At 50.3% G+C, this 23,112-nt stretch overlaps 14 non-coding genes across 14 annotated transcripts; 11 read left to right on the plus strand and 3 right to left on the minus strand.

Annotated features, from left to right (window-relative positions):
- The first annotated feature begins 6,867 nt into the window (after nt 1-6,867).
- Nucleotides 6,868-6,939, plus strand: TRNAT-UGU (transfer RNA threonine (anticodon UGU)). Its single transcript has one exon. It is a non-coding gene; the product is annotated as a tRNA-Thr (tRNA).
- Nucleotides 6,940-8,467: 1,528 nt separating this feature from the next.
- TRNAS-GCU (transfer RNA serine (anticodon GCU)) lies at nt 8,468-8,549 on the plus strand. Its single transcript has one exon. It is a non-coding gene; the product is annotated as a tRNA-Ser (tRNA).
- A 589-nt stretch (nt 8,550-9,138) lies between these two features.
- Nucleotides 9,139-9,210, plus strand: TRNAT-UGU (transfer RNA threonine (anticodon UGU)). The gene has a single exon. It is a non-coding gene; the product is annotated as a tRNA-Thr (tRNA).
- Nucleotides 9,211-10,354: 1,144 nt separating this feature from the next.
- Nucleotides 10,355-10,449, minus strand: TRNAI-UAU (transfer RNA isoleucine (anticodon UAU)). The gene is made up of 2 exons: nt 10,412-10,449; nt 10,355-10,390 (listed from the first exon to the last, which is right to left on the minus strand). It is a non-coding gene; the product is annotated as a tRNA-Ile (tRNA).
- A 292-nt stretch (nt 10,450-10,741) lies between these two features.
- Nucleotides 10,742-10,823, plus strand: TRNAS-GCU (transfer RNA serine (anticodon GCU)). Its single transcript has one exon. It is a non-coding gene; the product is annotated as a tRNA-Ser (tRNA).
- A 589-nt stretch (nt 10,824-11,412) lies between these two features.
- Nucleotides 11,413-11,484, plus strand: TRNAT-UGU (transfer RNA threonine (anticodon UGU)). The gene has a single exon. It is a non-coding gene; the product is annotated as a tRNA-Thr (tRNA).
- Nucleotides 11,485-13,015: 1,531 nt separating this feature from the next.
- On the plus strand, nt 13,016-13,097 carry TRNAS-GCU (transfer RNA serine (anticodon GCU)). The gene has a single exon. It is a non-coding gene; the product is annotated as a tRNA-Ser (tRNA).
- Nucleotides 13,098-13,686: 589 nt separating this feature from the next.
- On the plus strand, nt 13,687-13,758 carry TRNAT-UGU (transfer RNA threonine (anticodon UGU)). Its single transcript has one exon. It is a non-coding gene; the product is annotated as a tRNA-Thr (tRNA).
- Nucleotides 13,759-19,699: 5,941 nt separating this feature from the next.
- Nucleotides 19,700-19,794, minus strand: TRNAI-UAU (transfer RNA isoleucine (anticodon UAU)). Its single transcript has 2 exons — nt 19,757-19,794; nt 19,700-19,735 (listed from the first exon to the last, which is right to left on the minus strand). It is a non-coding gene; the product is annotated as a tRNA-Ile (tRNA).
- Nucleotides 19,795-20,086: 292 nt separating this feature from the next.
- On the plus strand, nt 20,087-20,168 carry TRNAS-GCU (transfer RNA serine (anticodon GCU)). The gene has a single exon. It is a non-coding gene; the product is annotated as a tRNA-Ser (tRNA).
- Nucleotides 20,169-20,755: 587 nt separating this feature from the next.
- On the plus strand, nt 20,756-20,827 carry TRNAT-UGU (transfer RNA threonine (anticodon UGU)). Its single transcript has one exon. It is a non-coding gene; the product is annotated as a tRNA-Thr (tRNA).
- A 1,144-nt stretch (nt 20,828-21,971) lies between these two features.
- On the minus strand, nt 21,972-22,066 carry TRNAI-UAU (transfer RNA isoleucine (anticodon UAU)). The gene is made up of 2 exons: nt 22,029-22,066; nt 21,972-22,007 (listed from the first exon to the last, which is right to left on the minus strand). It is a non-coding gene; the product is annotated as a tRNA-Ile (tRNA).
- A 292-nt stretch (nt 22,067-22,358) lies between these two features.
- TRNAS-GCU (transfer RNA serine (anticodon GCU)) lies at nt 22,359-22,440 on the plus strand. Its single transcript has one exon. It is a non-coding gene; the product is annotated as a tRNA-Ser (tRNA).
- Nucleotides 22,441-23,027: 587 nt separating this feature from the next.
- Nucleotides 23,028-23,099, plus strand: TRNAT-UGU (transfer RNA threonine (anticodon UGU)). Its single transcript has one exon. It is a non-coding gene; the product is annotated as a tRNA-Thr (tRNA).
- Nucleotides 23,100-23,112: the final 13 nt, after the last annotated feature.

The following is a 23,112-nucleotide window of genomic DNA, read 5'->3' on the forward strand; positions in this document are numbered from 1 at the left end:
CCCAGGGCCGGAGCACCCGACCCGGGGCCCGCCCGGGCCCCTGGACCCAGCCGGGGCTCCCAAGCCCGGAGGTGCATGGGACGCCTCCCCGGTCCCTCTGGACCCCGTCCCGGGCACCCTGCCACGCAGCAGGACCAAGGACAGAGCCCGGGGTGGGGAGGCCGCCCTCCCCGGGCCCTCAGGGGCCCTAGCCACTGCTCCTGAACCCAGCCAAGCAAGGGGAGGCTCCCCGGGCACATCGGAACCCCTTCCCGGGCCCTTGGCCGTGCGGCAGGCTGGGAGACAGGGACCAGGGCCGGAGCACCCGACCCGGGGCCCGCCCGGGCCCCTGGACCCAGCCGGGGCTCCCAAGCCCGGAGGTGCATGGGACGCCTCCCCGGTCCCTCCGGACCCCGTCCCGGGCACCCTGCCATGCAGCAAGACCAAGGACAGAGCCCGGGGTGGGGAGGCCGCCCTCCCCGGGCCCTCAGGGGCCCTAGCCACTGCTCCTGAACCCAGCCAAGCAAGGGGAGGCTCCCCGGGAACAACGGAACCCATTCCTAGGCCCTTGGCAGTGCGGTAGGCTGGGAGACAGGGACCAGGGCCGGAGCACCCGACCCGGGGCCCGTCCGGGCCCCTGGACCCAGCCGGGGCTCCCAAGCCCGGAGGTGCATGGGACGCCTCCCCGGTCCCTCCGGACCCCGTCCCGGACACCCTGCCACGCAGCAGGACCAAGGACAGAGCCCGGGGTCGGGAGGCCGCCCTCCCCGGGCCCTCAGGGGCCCTAGCCACTGCTCCTGAACCCAGCCAAGCAAGGGGAGGCTCCCCGGGCACATCGGAACCCCTTCCCGGGCCCTTGGCAGTGCGGCAGGCTGGGAGACAGGGCCCAGGGCCGGAGCACCCGACCCGGGGCCCGCCCGGGCCCCTGGACCCAGCCGGGGCTCCCAAGCCCGGAGGTGCATGGGACGCCTCCCCGGTCCCTCTGGACCCCGTCCCGGGCACCCTGCCACGCAGCAGGACCAAGGACAGAGCCCGGGGTGGGGAGGCCGCCCTCCCCGGGCCCTCAGGGGCCCTAGCCACTGCTCCTGAACCCAGCCAAGCAAGGGGAGGCTCCCCGGGCACATCGGAACCCCTTCCCGGGCCCTTGGCCGTGCGGCAGGCTGGGAGACAGGGACCAGGGCCGGAGCACCCGACCCGGGGCCCGCCCGGGCCCCTGGACCCAGCCGGGGCTCCCAAGCCCGGAGGTGCATGGGACGCCTCCCCGGTCCCTCCGGACCCCGTCCCGGGCACCCTGCCATGCAGCAAGACCAAGGACAGAGCCCGGGGTGGGGAGGCCGCCCTCCCCGGGCCCTCAGGGGCCCTAGCCACTGCTCCTGAACCCAGCCAAGCAAGGGGAGGCTCCCCGGGAACAACGGAACCCATTCCTAGGCCCTTGGCAGTGCGGTAGGCTGGGAGACAGGGACCAGGGCCGGAGCACCCGACCCGGGGCCCGCCCGGGCCCCTGGACCCAGCCGGGGCTCCCAAGCCCGGAGGTGCATGGGACGCCTCCCCGGTCCCTCCGGACCCCGTCCCGGGCAACCTGCCACGCAGCAGGACCAAGGACAGAGCCCGGGGTGGGGAGGCCGCCCTCCCCGGGCCCTCAGGGGCCCTAGCCACTGCTCCTGAACCCAGCCAAGCAAGGGGAGGCTCCCCGGGAACAACGGAACCCATTCCTAGGCCCTTGGCAGTGCGGTAGGCTGGGAGACAGGGACCAGGGCCAGAGCACCCGACCCGGGGCCCGCCCGGGCCCCTGGACCCAGCCGGGGCTCCCAAGCCCGGAGGCGCATGAGACGCCTCCCCGGACCCATGGAGCCCGTCCTGGGCATTGAGCCATGCCGTTGGCCTGGAGATGGGTGCCCCAGACGCCCGGGGGAGGTCTGTTCGGGACACATGGAGCCCGTCCTGGGCATTGAACCATGCCGTTGGCCTGGAGAAGGGAGCCCCGGACGCCCGGGGGAGGACTGCCCGGTACCCGTGGAGCCCTTCCCGGGTACTTTGCAACGCCGTTGGCCTCCTGGAGATGGGTGCCCCGAACGCCCGGGGGGCGGGCTGCCCGGGACCCGTGGAGCCCGTCCTGGGCACTCTGACCTGCTGTTGGCCCGGGGGAGGGACCCCAGACGACCGGGACCCGTGGAGCCCGTCCTTGGCACTCTGACAAGCCGTTGACCCGGGGAAGGGAGCCCCAGACGACCGGGACCTGTGGAGCCCGTCCTGGGCACTCCTGTATGCCGTTGGCCCGGGGAAGGGAGCCCCGGACGTCCGGGACCCGTGGAGCCCGTCCTGGGCACTCCTGTATGCCGTTGGCCCGGGGAAGGGAGCCCCGGACGTCCGGGACCCGTGGAGCCCGTCCTGGGCACTCTGAAATGCTTTGGCCCGGGGAAGGGAGCCCCGGACACCCGGGGGGAGGACTGCCAGGGACCCGTGGAACTCGTCCTGGGCACTCTGACATGCCGCTGGCCCGGGGAAGGGTGCCCCGGACGCCCGGGGCCCGTGGAGCCCGTCCTGGGCACTCTGACAAGCCGTTGGCCCGGGGAAGGGAGACCTGGACGCCCGGAACCCGTGGAGCCCGTCCTGGGCACTCTGAAATGCTTTGGCCCGGGGAAGGGAGCCCCGGACGCCCGGGGGAGGACTGCCCGGGACCCGTGGAACTGGTCCTGGGCACTCTGACATGCCGCTGGCCCGGGGAAGGGTGCCCCGGATGACCGGGGCCCGTGGAGCCCGTCCTGGGCACTCTGACATGCCGCTGGCCTGGGGAAGGGAGCCCCGGACGCCCGGGGCCCGTGGAGCCCGTCCCGGGCACTCTGCCATGCCGTCAGCCTGGATGGAGCCCCGGACGCCCGGGGGGACGAAGGCCCTGGACGCATGGAGCCTGTCCCGGGCACTCTGCCATGCCGTCGGCCTGGATGGAGCACCGGACGCCCGGGGGACGACTACCCAAGAGCCATGGAGCCCGTCCTGGGCAATTTGACATGCAGTTGGCCTGGAGGAAGGAAGCTCCGGGTGGCCTAGGGAGGTGTTGCCCAGGCATATCCCATCTGGTCCCCATGGCAGAGAACCACCAACCCTGGAGGGGTGTCCGGGCATACCCTGCCCCATAGTAATCCGGAGGCAAATTACCCCCCTTTCTTGCAATCTGTGCACGCGAGGTGACAGAGGGGACCCAAGGCGTGAAAGAACCCGACCTCATGGAGCCCTCGCTGGGATCCGGGAGGCGAATGGCACCTCATTAAGACTTCCAGGGAAGTTCGGCCATCTGGTCCCCCCCATAGGAAAGCGTTGCGGGCGACCAGATGTCCGAGGGGATCCGGGCGACCAGATGGCCGAGGGAATCCGTGCGACCAGATGGCCGGGCATGGAGGTGAAGCCGCCTGGACTCTTCCCCACCCCGTCCCCGTCCCGGGACGAATGCCCGGGACGCATGGAGCCCGTCCTGGCCACTTGACGTCCCGTCCTGGGCATTGAACCATGCCGTCGGCCTGGAGAAGGGAGCCCCGGACGCCCGGGGGAGGACTGCCCGGTACCCGTGGAGCCCTTCCCGGGTACTTTGCAACTCCGTTGGCCTCCTGGAGATGGGTGCCCCAGATGCCCGGGGGTGGGCTGCCCGGGACCCATGGAGCCCGTCCTGGGCACTTTTACATGCCGTCGGCCTGGAGGTGGGTGCCCTGGACGCCCGGGGGAGGCCTGCCCAGGACCCGTGGAGCCCCTCCCGGGTACTTTGCCAATGCCGTTGGCCTCATGGAGATGGGTGCCCCGGACGCCCGGGGGAGGACTGCCCGGTACCCGTGGAGTCCTTTCCGGGTACTTTGCCACGCTGTTGGCCTCCTGGAGATGTGTGCCCCGAACGCCCGGGGGGAGGGCTGTCCGGGGCCCATGGAGCCCGTCCTGGGCACTGTGACATGCCGTCGGCCTGGAGGTGGGAGCCCCGGACGCCCGGGGGAAGGCTGCCCGGGACCCGTGGAGCCCTTCCCGGGTACTTTGCCATCCCGTTGGCCTCCTGGAGATGGGTGCCCCGGACGCCCAGGGGAGGTCTGTCCGGGACACGTGGAGCCCGTCCTGGGCATTGAGCCATGCCGTTGGCCCGGAGAATGGAGCCCCCAGACGCCCGGGGGAGGTGTTGCACAGGCATATCTCATCTGGTCCCCCCGGGCAGAGAACCACCAGCCCTGGAGAGGTGTCCGGGCGTACCCTGCCCCTAGTAATCCGGAGGGAAATTACCCCCCTTTCTTGCAATCCGTGCACGCGAGATGACAGAGGGGACCCAAGGCGTAAAAGAACCCGACCTCATGGAGCCCTAGCTGGGATCCAGGAGCCGAATGGCACCTCATCGGGACTTCCAGGGAAGCCCGGCCATCTGGTCGCCCCATTGGAAAGCATCGCGGGCGACCAGAGGGCCGGGATCGAAAGGACTCCCAGCTCCCCATCCATCCCAAGCCTTCGCGGTAGGGTTCCTGACTGCCTGCCCATGCAAGGCAGGGCTCTTGGACCCCGGCTGGGCCTCAGGCGCAGGTTGGACCACCGGAGCTCTAGGGCCCGGACGACCTGGGGGAGGAATGCCCGGGACCCGTGGAGCCCGTCCTGGGTACTTTGACATGCCGTCGGCCTGGAGGTGGGTGCCCCGGACGCCGGGGGGAAGCTGCCCGGGACCCATGGAGCCCGTCCTGGGTACTTTGCCAATGCCGTTGGCCTCATGGAGATGGGTGCCCCGGACGCCCGGGGGAGGTCTACCCGGGACCCATGGAGCCCTTCCGGTTACTTTGCCAATGCCGTTGGCCTCATGGAGATGGGTGCCCGGGACGCCCGGGGGAGGTCTACCTGGGACCCATGGAGCCCGTCCTGGGTACTTTGCCAATGCCGTTGGCCTCATGGAGATGGGTGCCCCGGACGCCCGAGGGAGGTCTGCCCAGGACCCATGGAGCCCGTCCTGGGTACTTTGCCAATGCCGTTGGCCTCCTGGAGATGGGTGTCCCGGACGCCCGGGGGAGGACTGTCCTGGACTCATGGAGCCCGTCCTGGGCACTTTGACATGCCGTCGGCCTGGCGGTGGGAGCCCCGGACGCCCGGGGGAGGGCTGCACGGGACCCATGGAGCCCGACCCGGGCACTCTGTCATGCCGTCAGCCTGGATGGAGCCCCGGAAGCCCGGGGGACGAATGCCCGGGACGCATGGAGCCCGTCCTGGGCACTTTTCCGTGCCTTCGGCCTGGAGCCCCCAGACACCCAGGGGAGGACCACCGTGAAAACCATGGAGCCCGACCCGGGCACTCTGCCATACCGTCAGCCTAGATGGAGCCCCGGACGCCCAGGGGACGAATGCCCGGGACGCATGGAGCCCGTCCTGGGCACTTTTCTATGCCGTCAGCCTGGATGGAGCCCCGGACGCCCGGGGGACGACTACCCAGGAGCCATGGAGCCCGTCCTGGGCAATTTGACATGCAGTTGGCCTGGAGGAAGGAAGCCCCGGGTGGCCTAGGGAGGTGTTGCCCAGGCATAGCCCATCTGGTCCCCATGGCAGAGAACCACCAGCCTCGGAGGGGTGTCCGGGCGTACCCTTCTCCCTAGTAATCCGGAGGAAAATTACCCCCTTTTCTTGTAATCTGTGCACGCGAGGTGACAGAGGGGACCCAAGGCGCGAATGTACCCGACCTCCTGGAGCCCTCGCTGGGATCCGGGCAGCGAATGGCACCTCATCGGGACTTCCAGGGAAGTTCGGCCATCTGGTTGCCCCATAGGAAAGCGTTGCGGGCGACCAGATGCCCGGGGGGATCCGGGCGACCAGATGGCCGAGGGAATCTGGGCGATCAGATGGCTGGACACGGAAGTGAAGCCGCCTGGACTCTCCCGACCCTGTCCCCGTCCCCGTGCCCGTGCCCGGGACGCATGGAGCCCATCCTGGGCACTTTTCCATGCCTTCGGCCTGGAGCCCCCAGACACCCAGGGGAGGACTACCGTGAAAGCCATGGAGCCCGACCCGGGCACTCTGCCATACCGTCAGCCTGGATGGAGCCCCGGACGCCCGGGGGACGAATGCCCGGGACGCATGGAGCCCGTCCTGGGCACTTTTCCATGCCTTCGGCCTGGAGCGCCCCGACACCCAGGGGAGGACCACCCTGAAAACCATGGAGCCCGACCCGGGCACTCTGCCATGCTGTCAGCCTGGATGGAGCCCCGAACGCCCGGGGGACAAAGGCCCGGGACGCATGGAGCCCGTCCCAGGCACTCTGCCATGCCGTCGGCCTGGATGGAGCCCCGGACGACTGCCCAAGAGCCATGGAGCCCATCCCGGGCACTCTGCCATGCCGTCCCGACAAATTCGTACGGACTCCTAACCTTCCGACACGGATCGGAATCGAGCCCTTTCTGACCCAGCAGATTTCAGGTTGATTTGCTATATACTTTACGTACGATTTTATGGGGGCCGATTCCGATCCGGTACGTAAAAGCACATCCGACCGACATGTCGGACAACCACGTACACCCAGGGGATAGGACTGCCCGGGTCACATGGACCCCGTCCTGGGCACTCTGATCTGCGGCCGGCGCCGGGGATCGAACCGTGATCACCAGATGGGGATATCCCAAAAATCTGGCATGGATACGGCCCGCCAGGACAGGTTTGGGCACCCCTGAACTAGAGCTATCAGTATGGTCATAAATGTGAATACTCTTATGTTCTCAAATCAAAATGGAGTTTTTCCTACTTCCAAGAAAAGTGTCTTAAGCATGCTCTTCAATTTGTGCACGCATGTAGACATTCAAATGCAACTGCATTTCCATACAGAGTCTCAAAATCATAGATATCTTCATACCGCAGTAAGAATACATGAAGCGATTTACATACTGCAGGCAGGCTGGCCTTGTAGCTCAGTGGCAGAGCACTGGTCTTGTAAACCAGGGGTGATGAGTTCAAGCCTCATCAGGGCCTTTTTATATGTGAGTTTCTGTATGTTGTTTCCAAGTCATTCTTTCTAGGAGTCACACCTTGTCTTAAGTTTGCTTATTGACAAGCTTCCTTTCCTGCTTTCATCGTATCAAGAAGACTTCATGAAAACCATTGAACCATAAACTATTGCCTCTCCCCTTCCGATCGCCTGACAAACGCCATTCTCACCCTGCCGGGCAAAGCCAAATTAGCCGTGCATATTTGAAGTTCCTTTGAAAGTCAGAGCGAGGACTATGACCTCTGTTCCGACTGAGTCTGCATCCACAGAAAGGATGAAATAAGGATCTAGAAATTTCACCAAGGAGATGTGAACTTCATCCCCCTTAAAATACTTTTCCTCCCAGATGCCCCGGCTCTTAGTCAAATGAGGTTAATCTTCAAAACCCCACCCCCACTAACCATAAATATCCGACTCTCCTGCTGTCCATTCAAATGATACAAGGTATCTTGTACATAGAGAGAATGTGAGAAAAAGTAGAATCGCTTCATAGATTTGGTGACCTTGGAAGGGTCGGCTGGATAAAGAAGTGAACCTGATTTCGGGAAAAGGAGTATCGTGATGGGGATGAGGAAAAGAGAACATGGACCACATTCACAAGTTAGAGAAATAAATGTAATAGGTTGAATGGTTTTAAAAAGTTAACTTTGAGCACGAATTGTGTTTTTTAAACTGCAACGAACTAAAAAATCAATGTGGGATTGGAGGCACAATCTGAGCAGAAAGCACCATAAGCTGCTATGGTGCAACTCTTATGTTGACTAGAAACATTAATATGATGACGCTCTTCTTTTGATATGTCTTTCAGTTAAATTGTATTGTAAGTAGCTGATACAGCACTGTTTGCAGCTCCTCAGTATATGGTTATGCCGTGACAACAATGTTTTCATCATATTTATTATTCTACAAATGTATTTTTAAATGCACTGATGTGGTGTTTGCATGCTATGCAAGACGGCACATCATGGAATGTTTATAAGGAGCATCGAATAGGATTGTGATATTTGCACCTGGAAGAGTCGGACGCGCAGATCCTGAAAAGAAGTAAAGACTCTCTAGCAAGGGCCATCTTTACCCTAAGTTTAATCTTTACTTTTAGTGAAATGGTTTATGAGAAACCAGTAAGCTGCTCCAGGTGAGGCTCAAACTCACAACCTCTGCATCCCTCAATGCAAGTACTGCTGTATAAGTACCGCACGCTAACCGATTGCCACTGGAGCTCACTGTTCTCATATCTCCCCAGTTGAGCCATCTAGAGCTGACCAAGTAGATACTGGCACTGCTCCCTTATTCTCTGTGCAAGTTCGACTCACATGCTAGCATGTTATCATGTCTTTTAAAAACTACAGTCCTAATGGAACAGATTTGATAATTCTGCTATATCATGTGCTCTGTCTATTGAACACCACATACATTTGCCAGTTCTGACACAGTCTAGGAGAAACTTATGATTATTTGTAATTAGCACATAGTAAGAATTTCCTAAAAAATGAAACATAGTCACCAAAGGCAGACGAGGTGGCCGAGTGGTTAAGGCGATGGACTGCTAATCCATTGTGCTCTGCACGCGTGGGTTCGAATCCCACCTTCGTCGGAACGCCATCAGACACTCTTTTGAAGGTGGGCATGTCTCGTAGTACAATTACACTCTCTTTCAAGACACAGCCATAATCCACTAGAAGGGCCCAACTGACTATTCCATTTTGGCAATTATGTCAAATTAAGGGAAGTGTTTTGTGCTTAATTGAAATTAGATCTTTCATGAAGTGTCCAGAGGATTGCCTTTCCCTCACTCCTGGCCTTCTAACCAGTTTGGATAGATAGACTGATAAGGAAGCAGCTCTTACTCCTAAAGTTTCAGCCATCTCAAGTGTATGACTGTTGACATATGTCTGCCCCACAGAGACAGATCACTTCTAATAAGTGAGTTCTCTATCTGTCACTGATTGCGGACATACTAACTAGAGCTATCAGTATGGTCATAAATGTGAATACTCTTATGTTCTCAAATCAAAATGGAGTTTTTCCTACTTCCAAGAAAAGTGTCTTAAGCATGCTCTTCAATTTGTGCACGCATGTAGACATTCAAATGCAACTGCATTTCCATACAGAGTCTCAAAATCATAGATATCTTCATACCGCAGTAAGAATACATGAAGCGATTTACATACTGCAGGCAGGCTGGCCTTGTAGCTCAGTGGCAGAGCACTGGTCTTGTAAACCAGGGGTCATGAGTTCAAGCCTCATCAGGGCCTTTTTATATGTGAGTTTCTGTATGTTGTTTCCAAGTCATTCTTTCTAGGAGTCACACGTTGTCTTAAGTGTGCTTATTGACAAGCTTCCCTTTCCTGCTTTCATCGTATCAAGAAGACTTCATGAAAACCATTGAACCATAAACTATTGCCTCACCCCTTCCGATCGCCTGACAAACGCCATTCTCACCCCGCCGGGCAAAGCCAAATAAGCCATGCATATTTGAAGTTCCTTTGAAAGTCAGAGCGAGGACTATGACCTCTGTTCCGACTGAGTCTGCATCCACAGAAAGGATGAAATAAGGATCTAGAAATTTCACCAAGGAAATGTGAACTTCATCCCCCTTAAAATACTTTTCGTCCCAGATGCCCCGGCTCTTAGTCAAATGAGGTTAATCTTCAAAACCCCACCCCCACTAACCATAAATATCCGACTCTCCTGCTGTCCATTCAAATGATACAAGGTATCTTGTACATAGAGAGAATGTGAGAAAAAGCAGAATCGCTTCATAGATTTGGTGACCTTGGAAGGGTCGGCTGGATAAAGAAGTGAACCTGATTTCGGGAAAAGGAGTATCGTGATGGGGATGAGGAAAAGAGAACATGGACCACATTCACAAGTTAGAGAAATAAATGTAATAGGTTGAATGGTTTTAAAAAGTTAACTTTGAGCACGAATTGTGTTTTTTAAACTGCAAAGAATTAAAAAATCAATGTGGGATTGGAGGCACAATCTGAGCAGAAAGCACCATAAGCTGCTATGGTGCAACTCTTATGTTGACTAGAAACATTAATATGATGACGCTCTTCTTTTGATATGTCTTTCAGTTAAATTGTATTGTAAGTAGCTGATACAGCACTGTTTGCAGCTCCTCAGTATATGGTTATCCCGTGACAACAATGTTTTCATCATATTTATTATTCTACAAATGTATTTTTAAATGCACTGATGTGGTGTTTGCATGCTATGCAAGACGGCACATCATGGAATGTTTATAAGGAGCATCGAATAGGATTGTGATATTTGCACCTGGAAGAGTCAGACACGCAGATCCTGAAAAGAAGTAAAGACTCTCTAGCAAGGGCCGTCTTTACCCTGAGTTTAATCTTTACTTTTAGTGAAATGGTTTATGAAAAACCAGTAAGCTGCTCCAGGTGAGGCTCGAACTCACAACCTCGGCATGCCTCAAATCAAGTACTGCTGTATAAGTACCTCGCGCTAACCGATTGCGCCACTGGAGCTCACTGTTCTCATGTCTCCCCAGTTGAGCCATCTAGAGCTGACCAAGTAGATACTGGCACTGCTCCCTTATTCACTGTGCAAGATCGACTCACATGCTAGCATGTTATCATGACTATTAAAAACTACAGTCCTAATGGAACAGATTTGATAATTCTGCTATATCATGTGCTCTGTCTATTGAACACCACATACATTTGCCAGTTCTGACACAGTCTAGGAGAAACTTATGATTATTTGTAATTAGCACATAGTAAGAATTTCCTAAAAAATGAAACATAGTCACCTAAGGCAGACGAGGTGGCCGAGTGGTTAAGGCGATGGACTGCTAATCCATTGTGCTCTGCACACGTGGGTTCGAATCCCACCTTCGTCGGAACGCCATCAGACACTCTTTTGAAGGTGGGCATGTCTCGTAGTACAATTACACTCTCTTTCAAGACACAGCCATAATCCACTAGAAGGGCCCAACTGACTATTCCATTTTGGCAATTATGTCAAATTAAGGGAAGTGTTTTGTGCTTAATTGAAATTAGATCTTTCATGAAGTGTCCAGAGGATTGCCTTTCCCTCACTCCTGGCCTTCTAACCAGTTTGGATAGATAGACTGATAAGAAAGCAGCTCTTACTCCTAAAGTTTCAGCCATCTCAAGTGTATGACTGTTGACATATGTCTGCCCCACAGAGACAGATCACTTCTAATAAGTGAGTTCTTTATCTGTCACTGATTGCGGACATACTAACTAGAGCTATCAGTATGGTCATAAATGTGAATACTCTTATGTTCTCAAATCAAAATGGAGTTTTTCCTACTTCCAAGAAAAGTGTCTTAAGCATGCTCTTCAATTTGTGCACGCATGTAGACATTCAAATGCAACTGCATTTCCATACAGAGTCTCAAAATCATAGATATCTTCATACCGCAGTAAGAATACATGAAGCGATTTACATACTGCAGGCAGGCTGGCCTTGTAGCTCAGTGGCAGAGCACTGGTCTTGTAAACCAGGGGTCATGAGTTCAAGCCTCATCAGGGCCTTTTTATATGTGAGTTTCTGTATGTTGTTTCCAAGTCATTCTTTCTAGGAGTCACACGTTGTCTTAAGTTTGCTTATTGACAAGCTTCCCTTTCCTGCTTTCATCGTATCAAGAAGACTTCATGAAAACCATTGAACCATAAACTATTGCCTCACCCCTTCCGATCGCCTGACAAACGCCATTCTCACCCCGCCGGGCAAAGCCAAATAAGCCATGCATATTTGAAGTTCCTTTGAAAGTCAGAGCGAGGACTATGACCTCTGTTCCGACTGAGTCTGCATCCACAGAAAGGATGAAATAAGGATCTAGAAATTTCACCAAGGAGATGTGAACTTCATCCCCCTTAAAATACTTTTCGTCCCAGATGCCCCGGCTCTTAGTCAAATGAGGTTAATCTTCAAAACCCCACCCCCACTAACCATAAATATCCGACTCTCCTGCTGTCCATTCAAATGATACAAGATATCTTGTACATAGAGAGAATGTGAGAAAAAGCAGAATCGCTTCATAGATTTGGTGACCTTGGAAGGGTCGGCTGGATAAAGAAGTGAACCTGATTTCGGGAAAAGGAGTATCGTGATGGGGATGAGGAAAAGAGAACATGGACCACATTCACAAGTTAGAGAAATAAATGTAATAGGTTGAATGGTTTTAAAAAGTTAACTTTGAGCACGAATTGTGTTTTTTAAACTGCAAAGAATTAAAAAATCAATGTGGGATTGGAGGCACAATCTGAGCAGAAAGCACCATAAGCTGCTATAGTGCAACTCTTATGTTGACTAGAAACATTAATATGATGACGCTCTTCTTTTGATATGTCTTTCAGTTAAATTGTATTGTAAGTAGCTGATACAGCACTGTTTGCAGCTCCTCAGTATATGGTTATCCCGTGACAACAATGTTTTCATCATATTTATTATTCTACAAATGTATTTTTAAATGCACTGATGTGGTGTTTGCATGCTATGCAAGACGGCACATCATGGAATGTTTATAAGGAGCATCGAATAGGATTGTGATATTTGCACCTGGAAGAGTCAGACACGCAGATCCTGAAAAGAAGTAAAGACTCTCTAGCAAGGGCCGTCTTTACCCTGAGTTTAATCTTTACTTTCAGTGAAATGGTTTATGAAAAACCAGTAAGCTGTTCCAGGTGAGGCTCGAACTCACAACCTCGGCATGCCTCAATGCATGTACTGCTGTATAAGTACCGCGTGCTAACCGATTGCGCCACTGGAGGTCACTGTTCTCATATTTCCCCAGTTGAGCCATCTAGAGCTGACCAAGTAGATACTGGCACTGCTCCCTTATTCACTGTGCAAGATCGACTCACATGCTAGCATGTTATCATGACTATTAAAAACTACAGTCCTAATGGAACAGATTTGATAATTCTGCTATATCATGTGCTCTGTCTATTGAACACCACATACATTTGCCAGTTCTGACACAGTCTAGGAGAAACTGATGATTATTTGTAATTAGCACATAGTAAGAATTTCCTAAAAAATGAAACATAGTCACCTAAGGCAGACGAGGTTGCCGAGTGGTTAAGGCGATGGACTGCTAATCCATTGTGCTCTGCACGCGTGGGTTCGAATCCCACCGTTGTCGGAACGCCATCAGACACTCTTTTGAAGGTGGGCATGTCTCGTAGTACAATTACACTCTCTTTCAAGACACAGCCATAATCCACTAGAAGGGCCCAACTGACTATTCCATTTTGGCAATTATGTCAAATTAAGGGAAGTGTTTTGTGCTTAATTGAAATTAGATCTTTCATGAAGTGTCCAGAGGATTGCCTTTCCCTCACTCCTGGCCTTCTAACCAGTTTGGATAGATAGACTGATAAGAAAGCAGCTCTTACTCCTAAAGTTTCAGCCATCTCAAGTGTATGACTGTTGACATATGTCTGCCCCACAGAGACAGATCACTTCTAATAAGTGAGTTCTTTATCTGTCACTGATTGCGGACATACTAACTAGAGCTATCAGTATGGTCATAAATGTGAATACTCTTATGTTCTCAAATCAAAATGGAGTTTTTCCTACTTCCAAGAAAAGTGTCTTAAGCATGCTCTTCAATTTGTGCACGCATGTAGACATTCAAATGCAACTGCATTTCCATACAGAGTCTCAAAATCATAGATATCTTCATACCGCAGTAAGAATACATGAAGCGATTTACATACTGCAGGCAGGCTGGCCTTGTAGCTCAGTGGCAGAGCACTGGTCTTGTAAACCAGGGGTCATGAGTTCAAGCCTCATCAGGGCCTTTTTATATGTGAGTTTCTGTATGTTGTTTCCAAGTCATTCTTTCTAGGAGTCACACGTTGTCTTAAGTTTGCTTATTGACAAGCTTCCCTTTCCTGCTTTCATCGTATCAAGAAGACTTCATGAAAACCATTGAACCATAAACTATTGCCTCACCCCTTCCGATCGCCTGACAAATGCCATTCTCACCCCGCCGGGCAAAGCCAAATAAGCCATGCATATTTGAAGTTCCTTTGAAAGTCAGAGCGAGGACTATGACCTCTGTTCCGACTGAGTCTGCATCCACAGAAAGGATGAAATAAGGATCTAGAAATTTCACTAAGGAGATGTGAACTTCATCCCCCTTAAAATACTTTTCGTCCCAGATGCCCCGGCTCTTAGTCAAATGAGGTTAATCTTCAAAACCCCACCCCCACTAACCATAAATATCCGACTCTCCTGCTGTCCATTCAAATGATACAAGGTATCTTGTACATAGAGAGAATGTGAGAAAAAGCAGAATCGCTTCATAGATTTGGTGACCTTGGAAGGGTCGGCTGGATAAAGAAGTGAACCTGATTTCGGGAAAAGGAGTATCGTGATGGGGATGAGGAAAAGAGAACATGGACCACATTCACAAGTTAGAGAAATAAATGTAATAGGTTGAATGGTTTTAAAAAGTTAACTTTGAGCACGAATTGTGTTTTTAAACTGCAAAGAATTAAAAAATCAATGTGGGATTGGAGGCACAATCTGAGCAGAAAGCACCATAAGCTGCTATGGTGCAACTCTTATGTTGACTAGAAACATTAATATGATGACGCTCTTCTTTTGATATGTCTTTCAGTTAAATTGTATTGTAAGCAGTGGCGGTGCGTCCATTGGGGGCGTTGGGGCGTTGCCCCACTATCCCATGGACGACCGCACCCGCACTGCCAATCAATCATTAAGTTAACTTATTTTAAAATAAATGCGCACTGACTCAGGCACCCGAGCACTGCGCGCGACCGTTCCGGGACCAGCCCGACTGAATCGGGCATCCATAAGGTAGTGGGCCGTGGGGGGCGGGGCTGCAGCAGAGAGAGTGACAGGCAGGCAGGCAGCGTGAGCACACAGACAGGCAGCAGGCAGTGACTGCGCAAGCTAAAACCCGGAGTCGTCAATATTTTGACTTCCCCGCGCATGCGCACAGTGTAGCCCTTCCCTCCCCCTCCCTCTCTCTAGCACACACAGACATAGCAGGACTCCGGGGCCCGGGCTCATTTAGGGCAGATAGTCTCCTGCTCGTAGGCCAATCCTGGCGCCAGTGGCGCTGATAACAATGCGCCAGGATTGGCTGGTGCAGCATGATGGGACCGCGCGTGGGTGTTGGCTGAGGGCCGCACAATATGGCCAATCACATATGGCTATAATCAGCCATGTCGTTTGTGATTGGCCATTTCCCTAAGCTGCAGTGATGTCACCGCGCGTGGCGCACCACTGCTGCCACACAACAGCAAAAAACTAGTGAAGGGATAGTGAAAATAGATCATCAGCACGAAGGTAAGGAGAGTGGACCATGTGACTCGTGCGTCGTCGTGACTGACTCGCAGTTTGTGCCTACAACGGATGGACCGCCTGGTGCTTGTTGTAATCTGCGTTGGTGGGAAGACGTCATCGATCGAGTACACTACAGAGAGAAGTTTCATCATACTAGTAAGTGCGCATGAGGGACAGAGACTGTCTGGTCTGAGGCCTCACACTTCACCTAGTCGCCGGCGTCGAGTCTGTCATTGGAGCGTTCAGGTCAGTTGTGAAATTTTAATCCTACCGGACCTGTGTGCAGGTATGGACCTGAAAAATACAAACACAAGTCTTTTTAATAATATGCTTAGAACACAATGCCTCAATCGAGGCCTATTTCGCGTCTGAAAAGCGGCTGTCATTTCTGAAACTGACACAAAACAGCACCAGTAGTTTGATAAAATGTCTCTCATTCCCCCAAGCACGCAAAACCATTTCGATGGCAGCGTTATGTTAAATGCAAATAATGTACTCAAATCGCTGTTGGACGGCGTGTTTAGTCATATACTATAACATGTCAGATGCGAAGAGCCAACATCCAGTCACCGGCTCTCCAGGCAAAGTTAACGACAACCCTGCACCTGCTGTACCTGAAATTGATATTTTTCGGACTTTTCGTGCAACACGCAGTGGTTCGGGTCCAGGTGGAAATATTATGCTTTGCAAGAGGCGCGCACATATGAAAACAGCCGCACTATAATATTCATGGCTCAGCAGGTATTCTCGGCTCACCGTATTGAGATGAGGTTTTGGATAGCTTGTTAAGTCTCTTGTTTCACACAATTCAGTACATTGATGTGTAATAGTGTAAGACAAACCACAACTGCACCAACTAATAATGCATCACGCTGCAGAGATGCCGGACCATTACCATGTGTTTCACGCACTGGAAATGTCAATTAATATCCTGGTGGGATCAGCGCATAAAAAAATAACCGGAAATAAGAAGAGCAGCTATTTTCTGATGCTAAAACCACTTTGACACTTAATCGCTTTCTCGTATCTTATTGCATAAAATGAATCCTCTTTCCGTAAGTCTGGGCTCAGGAAAACTGTGGGCACATTGGGCGAGTGTCATTTTGAACAATCAATAAATTGTTCTGTCTGGGAATTAAGTGGCAGAAGGCCCCCGTTACAACAAATCAAATCAGCATGCAAACTAGTTCTGTTTCAGTGATCAAAACGGAGATATAACTAAGAGTTACCTCTGTGAAAAGCAGTTTTACCTTAGACAGAAATATTTATTCTGATTGCTGGAATACAGCTTTTTAGATATCGGATCAGATGTGCATAGCAAGATATTTTGTTGACCTATATGGGAGGAGGGGAGGGGTGGAGTAGAGTCTGCTTATTGCAAACCATTGATTGACTTTTTTGCTCAGTATCCTTACACTGCTCGCGCTTTCACTGCCTGTCTGTAATGCTGCTTGCCTCCCTCTACCTTCCTTCCGCTGTCCATTGTTCCTGGCCTCCTCCCACCAGATCTCACTGTCCCTCATGTATGTTGCTTGCACCCTCCTGCCCTTCTCCTGCTGTCAGTGGTAACCCCACCACCCTCCTGCATTATCGCTTGCACCAGTCCCCTCACAATACTTGTCCATACCCCTGCTCATGTTGTTGCTTGCCCTACCCCGACATGTTGATTGCCTCAGCTCTGACTCATTCCTTGCCCCATCCCACTGCCCCCTTCCCGTATTGCTCATTGCCCCACCCCCCTGCCACTCTCTTGAATTGTTGCTTGCCCCGTCCCCCTCCCACATTGTGAGGCCTGTCACGCCCCTCCTACATTGTGTTGATAACCACGCAGTGGCGGCCAGTCATTTTAGGCGGAAGAGGGTGGACAGGACACACACAAATACACACTCACTCACACACCTGCACTCACTCACTCACACACATCCATTCACAACACTCATTGCCACATTTTCAAACAAGCACCAAACATTAATTCAACAAATAATCACACTTGCCTGCCGCTCTGCCTCGGAGGTTGGGGCTGCTTCCTTCCCTCATTTGTTGACCCCCACCCCCACGAGGACTGTGGAGTTTACTGGTCTAGGTGTTAATCTGCAGTATGTGCTAGAATTTACATGGCGGACTGCCTTCAGATTTTGAATTGCCTTTCTGCTGTTACTTCCAGAGGTGTTGTTTGGTGGTGAGAGATGGTGACTTCTTTAATGAGGTGAGGTGAAACCCTACAACAGCTGACTTCACTCAGCTGTCTTTACAGCTTCCTCTTCAAATCAGTTCTGTTGGCGGAAATGGTTCCCAATGTAAATGTTCTAGTCCATGTAGTACAAAACCACCTAGCCACATGCTAGAATATAGCCATTCACCATTGGCAAGCCATTGCTACTGATTTTGTCACCAATTTACCTTGTTCTGAAGGTTGTTCAGTTATTAGAGAACTGCTGATACTTGAGTAATAAGGTTCATTTCACCTGGTTCTCTCAAACAGTACTTGAAAACACACTTTTTTTACATTATATTGTTTGTTTGCATGATATACCCACTAAGATCTTTTCTGATCATGACGAACAAAATGTTTCTAGTCTTTGGAGATTCCTTTTGCCTGGCAATTGAACAAGCACTTTCATCGGGGTTTAACTCGCAGACCAAGGGCAAACCAACATTTCGGAACAGAACCTCTAGTGTTATGTTAAATTGTCTCTCTGTAATTGGAAGGTGTTATTGCCTCAGTGGAATTTGCATGGAATAATGCTGTTCATTTTGCAACTAGATTCTCTTTTTCTTTTTCATTTTACAATTTACGGGATGCACCCTGGGGGTCACTGAGTTTTTTTAAAGGATCATCTGGTTTATGAATTCCCTGACCTTACTCAGTTATATAATTGATAATCTAAAGGAAGCAAAGGTACATATTTGTATCTCTGCCTATGAAAGTTGTAGTAACATGCCATGAACATGAAGCTTTACGGTGCCAAATATCACAGGAAGTGATGTGATATAATATCCCTGGAAGTATTGTTTGTTTTTCTAGGTGAAAGCTATTTTTTGATTACATCAGACATTATCTTTATGTACCTTTTTCTTGACCCGATGTAATTGAGACAGTGACTCTCCATGTCTTCTTACTGAAACAAATTCTGATTTTCGAGCTTGGTAAAAATGGTAGACCCAGATTTGTAGCTCACTTTAAATATTATCTGCCCGATAATGGGCAGTGAAGTCTCAGTTGTCAGCAGGAAAGGCAAAGCATATGTGCAGAACACCCATGATTAAACGATAATAATTTTAATGATCGCATTCAAAAAGAGTAACATCATATACCTTCCCCCACCGTCATGCCAAGGAAAGCGTCTTCCCTCCTCCTCGGAAATGCCTCCTAATGTTTCACCCCCTCATTTCTCACGCTGCTCTTCTTTCCTTCCTGACTCTTTTGCCCTCTTGTTTACTCCTTACCTCTCAGACCCTTCTGTGACTTGTGGGACTGGCTGTTTTCACTGCTTACTCCATTCCTTTTCCACACTTGGAGTGTAAGACTAGCTTCTTCTAGAAATTGTAAAATAACCGTCACCAGGGCTTTATGTGGAAGCTTTTTCATTGTTATATACAAGCCACAGTTGCTGCTTATTTTTCTTTTGCAACTAACAACCATCGACAAAGCCAGTAGTCCTGACTTCTTGTAAGTATGATGTTACTTGTTGTATCATATATCTGGATGCAATGACAAAAACAACAAAATACCAGTTTTCAGTCTTCCTTTGAATTTGTATTTGTTGCATCTGTGAGGTACTAACCAATGCAATGTGTTTCAAAGTCTATTATGAAGCTCTGTGGTTATGATGAAGATGAATAAGCAGCTACCTATGTTATATGACACCACTTTATTAATGTAATAACTGCACTTTCACAATTGCTTTATTAACCTTCCTGCTTTCACAGATTTGCTTGAAAATGCACCATTTGTCCACTCTTTTTTCAAAATTTTCTCGGGGGGAATTCCCCCCGAACCCTCCTTAGAGGGTTCGGACTCGCGCGCTACGCGCGCTCGCTACGCGCACTCGCTACGGTGCAGTGTGATTAGCTTTTTATGCCCCACCAGTTTCAAATGTCACCAGCCGCCACTGATTGTAAGTAGCTGATACAGCACTGTTTGCAGCTCCTCAGTATATGGTTATCCCGTGACAACAATGTTTTCATCATATTTATTATTCTACAAATGTATTTTTAAATGCACTGATGTGGTGTTTGCATGCTATGCAAGACGGCACATCATGGAATGTTTATAAGGAGCATCGAATAGGATTGTGATATTTGCACCTGGAAGAGTCAGACACGCAGATCCTGAAAAGAAGTAAAGACTCTCTAGCAAGGGCCGTCTTTACCCTGAGTTTAATCTTTACTTTTAGTGAAATGGTTTATGAAACACCAGTAAGCTGCTCCAGGTGAGGCTCGAACTCACAACCTCGGCATGCCTCAATGCATGTACTGCTGTATAAGTACCGCGTGCTAACCGATTGCGCCACTGGAGCTCACTTTTCTCATATCTACCCAGTTGAGCCATCTAGAGCTGACCAAGTAGATACTGGCACTGCTCCCTTATTCACTGTGCAAGATCGACTCACATGCTAGCATGTTATCATGACTATTAAAAACTACAGTCCTAATGGAACAGATTTGATAATTCTGCTATATCATGTGCTCTGTCTATTGAACACCACATACATTTGCCAGTTCTGACACAGTCTAGGAGAAACTTATGATTATTTGTAATTAGCACATAGTAAGAATTTCCTAAAAAATGAAACATAGTCACCTAAGGCAGACGAGGTGGCCGAGTGGTTAAGGCGATGGACTGCTAATCCATTGTGCTCTGCACGCGTGGGTTCGAATCCCATCTTCGTCGGAACGCCATCAGACACTCTTTTGAAGGTGGGCATGTCTCGTAGTACAATTACACTCTCTTTCAAGACACAGCCATAATCCACTAGAAGGGCCCAACTGACTATTCCATTTTGGCAATTATGTCAAATTAAGGGAAGTGTTTTGTGCTTAATTGAAATTAGATCTTTCATGAAGTGTCCAGAGGATTGCCTTTCCCTCACTCCTGGCCTTCTAACCAGTTTGGATAGATAGACTGATAAGAAAGCAGCTCTTACTCCTAAAGTTTCAGCCATCTCAAGTGTATGACTGTTGACATATGTCTGCCCCACAGAGACAGATCACTTCTAATAAGTGAGTTCTTTATCTGTCACTGATTGCGGACATACTAACTAGAGCTATCAGTATGGTCATAAATGTGAATACTCTTATGTTCTCAAATCAAAATGGAGTTTTTCCTACTTCCAAGAAAAGTGTCTTAAGCATGCTCTTCAATTTGTGCACGCATGTAGACATTCAAATGCAACTGCATTTCCATACAGTCTCAAAATCATAGATATCTTCATACCGCAGTAAGAATACATGAAGCGATTTACATACTGCAGGCAGGCTGGCCTTGTAGCTCAGTGGCAGAGCACTGGTCTTGTAAACCAGGGGTCATGAGTTTAAGCCTCATCAGGGCCTTTTTATATGTGAGTTTCTGTATGTTGTTTCCAAGTCAATCTTTCTAGGAGTCACACCTTGTCTTAAGTTTGCTTATTGACAAGCTTCCCTTTCCTGCTTTCATCGTATCAAGAAGACTTCATGAAAACCATTGAACCATAAACTATTGCCTCACCCCTTCCGATCGCCTGACAAACGCCATTCTCACCCCGCCGGGCAAAGCCAAATAAGCCATGCATATTTGAAGTTCCTTTGAAAGTCAGAGCGAGGACTATGACCTCTGTTCCGACTGAGTCTGCATCCACAGAAAGGATGAAATAAGGATCTAGAAATTTCACCAAGGAGATGTGAACTTCATCCCCCTTAAAATACTTTTCCTCCCAGATGCCCCGGCTCTTAGTCAAATGAGGTTAATCTTCAAAACCCCACCCCCACTAACCATAAATATCCGACTCTCCTGCTGTCCATTCAAATGATACAAGGTATCTTGTACATAGAGAGAATGTGAGAAAAAGCAGAATCGCTTCATAGATTTGGTGACCTTGGAAGGGTCGGCTGGATAAAGAAGTGGACCTGATTTCGGGAAAAGGAGTATCGTGATGGGGATGAGGAAAAGAGAACATGGACCACATTCACAAGTTAGAGAAATAAATGTAATAGGTTGAATGGTTTTAAAAAGTTAACTTTGAGCACGAATTGTGTTTTTTAAACTGCAACGAACTAAAAAATCAATGTGGGATTGGAGGCACAATCTGAGCAGAAAGCACCATAAGCTGCTATGGTGCAACTCTTATGTTGACTAGAAACATTAATATGATGACGCTCTTCTTTTGATATGTCTTTCAGTTAAATTGTATTGTAAGTAGCTGATACAGCACTGTTTGCAGCTCCTCAGTATATGGTTATCCCGTGACAACAATGTTTTCATCATATTTATTATTCTACAAATGTATTTTTAAATGCACTGATGTGGTGTTTGCATGCTATGCAAGACGGCACATCATGGAATGTTTATAAGGAGCATCGAATAGGATTGTGATATTTGCACCTGGAAGAGTCGGACACGCAGATCCTGAAAAGAAGTAAAGACTCTCTAGCAAGGGCCGTCTTTACCCTGAGTTTAATCTTTACTTTTAGTGAAATGGTTTATGAAAAACCAGTAAGCTGCTCCAGGTGAGGCTCGAACTCACAACCTCGGCATGCCTCAATGCATGTACTGCTGTATAAGTACCGCGTGCTAACCGATTGCGCCACTGGAGCTCACTTTTCTCATATCTCCCCAGTTGAGCCATCTAGAGCTGACCAAGTAGATACTGGCACTGCTCCCTTATTCACTGTGCAAGATCGACTCACATGCTAGCATGTTATCATGACTATTAAAAACTACAGTCCTAATAGAACAGATTTGATAATTCTGCTATATCATGTGCTCTGTCTATTGAACACCACATACATTTGCCAGTTCTGACACAGTCTAGGAGAAACTTATGATTATTTGTAATTAGCACATAGTAAGAATTTCCTAAAAAATGAAACATAGTCACCTAAGGCAGACGAGGTGGCCGAGTGGTTAAGGCGATGGACTGCTAATCCATTGTGCTCTGCACGCGTGGGTTCGAATCCCATCTTCGTCGGAACGCCATCAGACACTCTTTTGAAGGTGGGCATGTCTCGTAGTACAATTACACTCTCTTTCAAGACACAGCCATAATCCACTAGAAGGGCCCAACTGACTATTCCATTTTGGCAATTATGTCAAATTAAGGGAAGTGTTTTGTGCTTAATTGAAATTAGATCTTTCATGAAGTGTCCAGAGGATTGCCTTTCCCTCACTCCTGGCCTTCTAACCAGTTTGGATAGATAGACTGATAAGAAAGCAGCTCTTACTCCTAAAGTTTCAGCCATCTCAAGTGTATGACTGTTGACATATGTCTGCCCCACAGAGACAGATCACTTCTAATAAGTGAGTTCTTTATCTGTCACTGATTGCGGACATACTAACTAGAGCTATCAGTATGGTCATAAATGTGAATACTCTTATGTTCTCAAATCAAAATGGAGTTTTTCCTACTTCCAAGAAAAGTGTCTTAAGCATGCTCTTCAATTTGTGCACGCATGTAGACATTCAAATGCAACTGCATTTCCATACAGTCTCAAAATCATAGATATCTTCATACCGCAGTAAGAATACATGAAGCGATTTACATACTGCAGGCAGGCTGGCCTTGTAGCTCAGTGGCAGAGCACTGGTCTTGTAAACCAGGGGTCATGAGTTTAAGCCTCATCAGGGCCTTTTTATATGTGAG

The sequence above is a fragment of the Lissotriton helveticus genome, chromosome 5_1 (genome assembly GCF_964261635.1).
Source record: "Lissotriton helveticus chromosome 5_1, aLisHel1.1, whole genome shotgun sequence".
NCBI lineage: Eukaryota > Metazoa > Chordata > Amphibia > Caudata > Salamandridae > Lissotriton > Lissotriton helveticus.